The sequence below is a fragment of the Oratosquilla oratoria genome, chromosome 9, assembly GCF_046742065.1.
Source record: "Oratosquilla oratoria isolate Oo_2021 chromosome 9, ASM4674206v1, whole genome shotgun sequence".
NCBI lineage: Eukaryota > Metazoa > Arthropoda > Malacostraca > Stomatopoda > Squillidae > Oratosquilla > Oratosquilla oratoria.
In genome coordinates this window covers 48008952-48018958 of record NC_134785.1, presented here as the reverse complement: position 1 = coordinate 48018958, position 10007 = coordinate 48008952, and positions in this window count along the sequence as shown.

Here is a 10007-nt window from a genome sequence, read left to right as displayed (position 1 = left end):
ATAACTTTCTTTGTTTCACCATCCCACCACTCACTACCCTTCCTTCTATTCCCTCCCATCCTTCTTGTTCCACACCATCTTTGCACACCTTGGTACTCCCTTCTTGAAATGCCCCCATTCCTCCTCCACTCCTACCTCTAGTCTATTCTTCTCCCACACTTCACTCTGCCTCTTCTTGCACTCTTCTTTTCCTTCTCATTTAAGCAGTTTACTCTAAGCACCTCCCTACCCTCAATCATTTCCCTTTCTCCATCTATCCTCTACTCTCAACTTACCTTAAAAAAAAAAAAAAAAAAAAATATATATATATATATATATATATATATATATATATATATATACACACACACCCTAAGGACATGAACATCCAAAACTTCTACTCTTCTCCTAGATACCTCTATACAGTCCATTAAAGCCCTATCAACCACCCTTCCATCCACCACCTTCCTTGTGTGCATATGCTTGACTTTCTTCCTAACACTGTTAGCTATCATCAACTCTAAACACATCACCATCAATTCTCCACTATGGTTTTTTCCTGGCACTCCACACTTCCCAGCCGCTCCTTTTATTGGTTTATCTCCTACTCCAGCATTTAGATCTCCCAATGACATTTCTCCCTAAACCCTCAATGCATGCATTTAAATCTATCCAAAAAGTCTCCCTTTCCTCTACAGTCTTCTACCAGGCTAGGGTGTGTCATAAGAGAGGAGATCAGCTAAAATAAATGGCCCATCACTTTTTTGGTAGATTTTAGTGCATATAAATAAAAATAGTTTTGGTTTAAATATTTTTTAACTTCTAGCGTGAATTTTTTTGAAAATATAACATACAGCTGCATTACAATTAAACAGTGAACATTGATTTTTTTTTTACTTCATTCTGTAACAACTAACAATTTTTCTGTTTCAGATTGTGAAGCATTTATAAGTTAATAATAATCACGATGACTGCTGCTGTCAGGACGAAGAACCAGAAATCCAGCCATCTCAGTCATTATCTTGGGACTGGGAGATTTCTCCTGAAATTGAGTTGCCTACATTGAGATACAATGTTTTAATCAGGCAAACCAGCCAAAAGAACCAAAGAACTTACACAACTAAAGATATTGCCAGTGGTATGACCAAAGCTCTCTTGGCACAGTACACTCGGGCTAATGCTTAGTTCAAGCCTCCAGACAAAATAAGATTAGTGAGAGACTGCTTAAGGACAGCTTTGCCAAGCCACTGGACCAATACTTTTCAGTCCTGAGTTTGGATGTGACTGTGACTGTATTTGCAAGCATGAACTGAAGATTCCTGTGATTGAACTGCATTTGTCAAAGCTCAGAGAGAGAAGACTGGCAATATAGGAGCTATCATGATTTCTAGCCAGGATATTCCAGAGTCCAAAAGACAGGAGGCTGCCACAGTGACAGAAGAGGAGAAGAATTGCCGAGGAAAAGAGACTTGAGAAGGCCCAAGCTGAGAGAAAGAAGACATGATTGGAGTCAAGCTGATCCAGAGTTTAATGACTTCCTCTTGGCTGATTCGAATGCTGACCAGAATGATGAGTTTGTCTCTAACCCAGAAAATAATTATTCCAAACGCCCAAAGGCATAAGATTTGAAATAGGAAAGATATCTTGAACATAGCCCTGGCCAGCATGCAACACCACATTGGTCTCGGAGAAACTGCAGAGACAGCAACAACTGTCAGGATTGACAGTGGTTTGATAACACCTGATGATGTTCACCTGGTGACAGATCATAACAAAGGAGAGCTCAGGAGAAACTTGTTGGTAATCTAGAAGAGGAGTTTGATAAGACAATAAGAGAAAATGGAATCATTTGTTTTTTGATTGGAGAAGATATGACATTAAAATGTTCGTGAAATTCTGCCAATTTGTTCCATGCTATAGTTGAGGGGGAACACTACATCTGCTGCAGTGAGCCAGGAGGGAAGTATTTGTGGCATTTCACTCCAAAGAAAGATGACATCAAGAAACCAGCTGAGATAGTGGCAGATAACATTGTGAGCTGCCTCAAAGAGAGGAACTTAGACCAGAGCCTAAAGGCCATTAGAGGGGACAGCACAAACACAGGATGGTAAGGGTGGGTCATGCAGTGGATAGAGTGGAAGATTGGGAGGAAGCTGGTCTGGATTGTTTGTGACCTCCACACCACCGAGTTGCCACTCAAACATTTGTTCCAGGAGCTGGAAGGCAAGACTCAGACAACAGATGGTCTGGTCCTCTTGGCAAGATGCTGGACTCTGCCACTGAGTTAGAAATAAATCCGAGGTTTGAAAGAATCACAGTTGGCCCTCCACTCGTTGAGCTTGCACAGACTGTGATTGACGACCTGAGTACTGACCAGTACTATGGTTACATGATTGGCAGTGCCATCAGGACTGGGGTCATGCCTGATAGACTTGCTTACCTGCAGATAGGTCCAGTCTCACATTCTAGGTGGCTCACAATGACTCTCAGGTTCTGCAGAATTTGGGTTGCTCATCATAAACTGAAGGGGAATTGGCTTCATAACCTGAGGCTTATTGTCCAGTACATTGTGGGTGTCTACTTGCCAAACTGGTTCAACATCAAGATCAAATCATTGTTCTATGAAGGTCCAAGAGGTACAAAAAAAAAAGAAGAGAAAAACATGAGATAAAGGAAGCAAAAAGGAGAGCAGATGTAAACTGGGGGAAGAGTAAGACAGAAAAATTCAAAGTAATAAAAAGATGTTTAGGAAGGAAATTAAGAGTGGAAGGGGAGGTGAGTCAAGTAGAGAGGAAAAGGTGGAAGGTCTGGATGGAGAGATGGTAGCAGAAAAGGTGGTAGTAGGGGGGATGGGCAGAGTATTTTAGGGGTTTGCTAAATGTGAAGGATAGGGAAGAAATAGTGGCTGCAGTGGGAGGTGCTAGGAAAATATCAGTGATGGATGAGGAAAGTTGGGGGAAATGGGAAAAGATGTGGTGCAGATAGTTTTGAAATGATGGGAGCAGGTGGAGTACCTGGGTTGAATGGGTGTCATGTCGAGTGTCTGAAGAAGGGAGGTACAGTGATGGTGGAATAGTTGGTGAGGGAGGGTGGAATGCCAGAAGACTCGGGGAGTGCCTGTATAGTTCCACTTTACAAGGAAAAGGGGGGCAAATGTGAGTAGTAGTTTCAGAGGGAGCACTTTGTTGATTGTAGTTTGAGGGTTTTGAGAGGATTGGGAGAAGAACAGAGAGATTAAGGGGGTTGCATGGATCAGGTTTTTGTGGTAAGACATATGTGAGAAAGCTGTATGAAAAGATGAGGATGTTTTTTTGGGCCTTTATGGATTAGGAAATGGCTTATGAGAGGGTAGACAGGAAGGCACTGTGGGAGGTTTTGCTGATGTGTGGAATCAAAAGAAAGCTGTCAAGGGCAGTCGAGTTTTTATGAGAATAGTAGAGCCTGTGTTAGAATGAGAAATGCAAAAAGATGTGACAGGGATGTGTCATGTCACCATGGGTGTTCAATGTGCACATTGATTGGGTGGTGTGGGAGATAAATGCAATGGTAATGGGTTGGAGATGTAATGGGACATGGTTAAAGAAAATGGAGAAAAGTAGGAGCTCAGCCAGTTGTTTATTGACACTGCTTGTGCCAGGATCAGAGTGGAGTTAGGAAGTTCATGATGGAGTTTGGGAAGGTGTGCAAGGGGAGAACGTCAAAGGTGGGTGTGGGTAAAAGTAAGGTGATGGCAGCAATTTGGAAGTGAGTCTTTAAGGAGAAAGACTGGAGGAAGTGGATAGGTTTAGGTACTTGGGGTCACATGTGGCAGGAAAGGGAGGAGTGGAGGTGGAGGTAGATTGTAGATTGAAAGAAGCAATTAAGTGCCTTGGGGGATTAAAAAGTGTAATGATAAATAGAAATTTAGGAATGGTTGCTAAGAGGAGATTGTATGAAGGGGTAATTGTGCCAACAGCACTGTATAGGGCAGAGATATGGAACATAAGAAAGAAAGAGTTGAAATGTGTTGGAGGTTAAATGTCAAAGAAGTACAGTAGGAGTTATAAGGTTGGTTAGAGTGAAATGAGGTGAGGAGGAGAGCAGGGGTGGAAAAGGAGTTGGGAGATAGGGTTGATGAAAGAGTATTGGGATGGTTTGGACACATGGAAAGAATGAGTGAAGAAAGATTAGTAAAAGAAGTGTGGAAGGTAGAGGTGGATGAAGTCAACCTGAAGGAGCAACTGAGGATGAGATGGGTGGATGGATGGGGTGAAAGGGGTGTTGAGCAAGAGGGGGATGTCTGTTGAGGAAGGAAGGGAGAAGGCAGGAGATGGGGATGAGTCAAGAATGGTTGTCTATGGATGATGCTCTGATGGATGGAAGGGAGTGGGTGGGGTTAAGGGTTGTGTGTGAATGATATTTTTATGCAGCCAAAGGGATTTCTCCCCTTATTCAATGTTTCTGCATGATGGGGGTGGGGTGGGGTCACTGATTAAATAAAGTGGCCTTGCTGTGGATGTCCTGTGTCTTGCTGCATTGCTTCTGACCCAGACTGATGGGCATGATGTAGGGATGACCCGTCATCCAGGAGGAACCAAGATGAGGAGGAGGGGTGGTGAAATGGAGTGGAGTTATGCCTTTTGACTTTGGCTACCCCCCTTGTAAAGGGAATGGGCCCTTGGTATCTGTATGTACCTTAACCCCAATTCACTTCAAAGGGAAAATATTTCCTATAGAAATTTAGAAATTAATTTTACACTACCTCAATTAGGATCCCATTAGGACACATTTACTCCAGCTAAATGTGCTTCCCATGTATGTTGTAAAAGGCAACTAAATTGGAAGGAATTATGGGACTAGGGATCCTGCACTCTGTCTTGTGAAAAGTCAAGGCACAAGATAAAGGGGAAAACAAATGGGTGATGGATGGGAGTGGGAGGGAAGGGTGCATACCTTGCCTGCCTGCCTGCCTGCCTGCCTGCCTGGCTACCTCCCATATAAGGGAGAAACCTCTTGGTGTACAGATAGATGATAAGGGGGTCTGGAATGACCCCAACCAGAACTGGTGATTACATCATTAAGTGGGTGTGGTGTAGATGAAAGCAAAAGGGTAGAGTTTGTGAGAAGGAAGATGGATGTGTTAGGATTAATATAGCAAGTTGAAAGCGAGGGGTGAGTTTGCATTTCTGAGTGCGGTGGGGAGGGTGTCTGGAGTGATGAGTGGGTAAGGAGGGAAGAAGTGGATTTACTGGTAAGTGATGAGGTAAAAGTGTGGAGTGGAGGAAAGTGTTTTCATGGAAAATGTGGGTAAAGGTGAAATTGGATGGGAAAAGTGAAGAGGAAAGGGAGGCTTTTTGGGCCAATTTAAGTGAGCATATAGAGAGATTTGGGAGGAATGTTATTGTAGTGGTGTTGAAGAATTTCAATGCTAGAGTAGGAGATATGCCAAGAAATGGAGTAGTAGGGAGGTTTGGGGTGCTAGGTGAGAATTGAACTGCAAAGATGATTTTTTTTTTTAAAGGGAGTTAAAAGCAAACAGTGTTTAAGAAGAGAGCCAAGCATAACCATGCAGTACATGAAAAAAGAGTGGTTGATAATTGTCACTTGCTCCATTGGAAGCACTATCTCACCTACAGGTTGAGAGCCATGAGGCCTGTAGATTTCGCTTGGACACGACTCAGTCCAAAGGTGTGGACAAAAGAGGCTAAAATGTGAAGAAGAAAAAAAAAAATTACTTTGGCTGGGCCCCATGCACATGCCCTTGGATCCAGATATCAGTGGAGTGTGGCAGGTAAGGTGGATGGGTATGTGTAATTTGAGATGATTAGGAAGGGAGGGACCAATGGCAGGCATATCCTTGAGGTGATCCTACAAGACAGACACAGTCAATTTCCTGCCACCCATCTATGAAATTGGTTAACGTCCACACCTTTGATCTACAGCCTGGGAATGGTCACTGTCTAGAGATGTGATGAAATAAAATTGGAGGTGGGGTGAAGATAGTTTTGAAAAATGTCATTACAGTAGATGAAGAGATTTAAGGTGAAGGCTAAATAAAAGAGACCTTATGGGTAAGGGTTTGGAAAGAAGTTGAACACCAGGAGGTGTTGTCAGGGACATATTTCCTTAAACTTTAATCAGTTAATTCTTCCTATTACCAACCCATTCCTCTGGTAATGGTGTGTGATGGTCAGGGCTGGAGAGGGTGATTTCTAGAAGCCTGCCCCTAGTGCAGTGCACGGGGTGGGGAACCCTTGGCACATGTGCAAACCCTGCTGGCACACCAAAGACTTTTTCGGCATGCAAATCCCTGAGCTTGCCTGAATAAAATACATTAATGGATCTCCAACTTTTGTATGACCACTAGTAACTGCATGTTGTTCTGGGCAGCAGATTGAGGCCCAAGGAGGTGAAGGGAGGATGCAAGCTCAGAACCCAACTCCCACCCAAAACTCTGCAGATATTCAGTTTCAAGTTGCCCATACTTCAATGAAGACTACAGGTTCACACACATAAAGGGAACCCAAAGATTTCCCAACACACAACAATATCCAAGTCGAAGTCCAGCTCTCTCCTTCAAGATCAGAGGTAGGTATCACCTGAGCAGGAAGCTTGGACAAATGACAGCCACTGTGAGAAAAAGGAATTGCAACCACAATTTTTTTTAGGGTTGAATCAAACCCTCAAAACGGAATTAATGGAGACTCTAGGAACACAACTATCCAGAATCCAAAAACATGTAACAAGCCTATATAGTCACCCAAACAATAAACGTCCTACACGCCACTATTTACAAGCAGAGATGCAGAAATTTGACTAGAAAACGAATGTGCACAAGGCCTGTATCATGCAAGCAACCAGCACAAAACCCTCTTCCTCATGGATCTAGCAGATGAAGAGAGATTTATGTTTATTGCCCTTGCAGAAGCCCACCTACACCCAGGTAGACAGTGGGATCAACATACTAAACTAAGCTATCTTCAGAACGGATCAGGTGAACAGGACGCATGGAGAAGTTAGGAATCACCTTAGGTGTGACGTAGCAGCAAGTGCTCTACTACTAGTGTACTAGTACTCTACTAGTGTACTGATGTACTAGTACTCTAGTGTACTCTACTAATGTACCTGTATTCTACTACTCTACTAGTATACCAGTACTATACTAGTGTACTCTAATGGTGTACTAGTGCTGTACTAGTGTACTCTACTAGACAGGGTTGCAATAAATCTAGATAGATTGGCTTAGGTAAATACAACTCCAGTTAGATGTTATTTAATAGATTATTGTAGCCTTCACAAAACTCATTGTTTTTTCAACGACTAGCTGTCCCGAACGTCGCTCCTCTGTGATTGTCTAAATATAAAGTTTTGTACGAAGATAGGATAAAGTTACACCCACGAAATCGAAATATGAATTGAACACTCATGAATGATGTTTATGAAATGCTGTTTCCGGAGGAATAGTGTAAACAGTGTTTACACGTTAAAAAAAGTGCCTTGTCCAGGGACAAGTTAGGTTAGGTTACAACCACGACTTACAAGTACACTTACAACCACGACGTACACAACTTACAACCACCACTTAAAACCACGATTTCCAACCACTTACGACTTCCAACGACGATCTACAACCACGACTTACAACCATCTATAACGGTTGTAAGTCGTGGTTGTAGATCGACTTACAACCATCTATAACAGGTCCTGGAGCCGCAGCGTCTACGTCGTGGGACCACCCACCCCCCAACCTCAAGAGTTGGGGTCTAAACGGCGGCAACCAGCCCTGGCCACCGGCTCTACTGTACGCAGGTGGCACCGATCCCCAAGAGGAGCTACGACTGCCTTGGGGAGTACCACAATCCTTTTTCTCAACATGCAATGTTACGTTTTTACTGCACCGAGGGGTGATTTTCCGGTGATCACCCCTCTTCTACTTTTAGCCGGAGATGTAGAGAGCAATCCTGGGGCCACCACAAAATACACATGCCCAACATGCTCTAAACCCATTACCTCGAGCAGACAGACAAAGGGCTCAGTTCAGTGCAATATGTGCAAAAACTGGGCCCGCCTCATTTGTACAACACTTGCTGACACAAACCAATAAACAAACACTTGGACATGTTCTACCTGCCCTCCAGTAACCCCACTCCCACCTCCCCAACGACAGCCAGCACCCTTACCCACTCCCAATTTCCCTTTGCCCTTATCCCCAATCAGTACTCCCCTTCCTTTGTCCCCAATCTCTCCTTCCTCCCCTCTAACCCAGATCCTATACCTTCCTCATTAACACCCCAACCTCAACCCCAAACGGCAACATACAACACATACAGAACACACAACATCAACATATTACAACACAACATTGACGGTATTAACACGAAAAAAACATGAACTCGAACACTTTCTTAAACAACACAACATACACATTGCAATTATACAAGAAACAAAACTAAGACACTCACACAAAACACCATTTCATAATTACACCATCAGACAAGACCGGACCGACGGCAATGGCGGTGAACTCATCACCCTGATCCACCAGTCCATCTGTTTTGTGGACACAAGTGCCACAACCAAAATTCTCCTTCCTACCACAGATAACACTACAGAAATCCAATCCATTCGAATCCGCACAGGCAACAAATCAACACTGACAATAGTTAACATGTACATTCCCCCCCAATCATCCCCCACAGTTCCAAACACCTTCAGGCCTCAATTTAGCCAACTAGCCTCAATCCCCAACCTGATCATGGGTGGTGACTTCAACGCCAAGTCGTCGGCCTGGTATGTCGACAACCCTGACACAGACAGAGGGCTTGATATACAGACTCAGTTTGACTCATTGACTATCATGAACAACACATAATCATACACATGTCCCACACCAAGCCCTCTACACTCCCTCCTCTCCTGATATCACCTTCTGCTCCCCCTGCCTAACCCCAACAACTTCATGGAGAGTGGTCGGAACCCTTGGTTCTGACCACCTTCCAATCATCACCACCAAAACAAGATGCACCCCAGTTGGCCACAATCACACATACACCAATTACAAGAGAGCTAACTGAAGAGACAGAACAACATTTTGAAACACTTAACAGTACACCAATCACAAACATAAACAATGCTGTGCACACTTTTAATACAATCATACAAAACGCAGACAAGAGATACATCCCTAGAGGCAACAGAAAATCACACAACCCCAACTTCAAACCAGAAATCCAAGGCCTCATCAGACAACGAGACACGCTTAAACACAATACCCCCACACCTATCCCTCAAAACATAGCAGACCAAATACAAACACTAAACACTGTGATTGCCAATAAGATACACGAACAAAAAACACAAAATTGGCAAAACTTTATCAATACACTTGATCACAAAACAAACACCAGCAAATTGTACAAAACACTCAACAGCATTACACTATCCAACAGTAACACAACACACTCTCATGCAGCAATAATCACAACAGACAATCTACCCTCAAACAGAGAACAAGCAAACACACTCATAAATCATTTTGCACAGACAAGCCATCTCACTTCTCACCCTGACGACCGACGCACTATTCGACGTAAGAAAGATTTTCCCACAGACTCAGACTATACACCCTTCATAGACAGTCAGACAAAACACATAATACATAATCTCAAGCACTCATCTGCCTGTGGCCCTGATAACAAGTAACATCCACCTAAAACACATTGGACCACAAGGTATACACGCACTCACAAACATTGCAAACTACAGCTATTCACACAACACTATACCCGACATCTGGAAGCATGGTAAAATAATCACCATTCCAAAACCGAACAAAGACCCAACAATCCCAACATCGCACCGCCCAATCACACTTCTCTGCACCCCCTCTAAAGTCATTGAACGCTTAATACTTAAACTTGTCACACCACATATTCCCCTTGCTGACTCACAACACGGTTTTAGGCCACTACACTCCACAAACACTCTTCTGATAAACCTTACACAAAGAATTTTAGATGGCATCAATTCAGATAGGCCCCACCACAGAA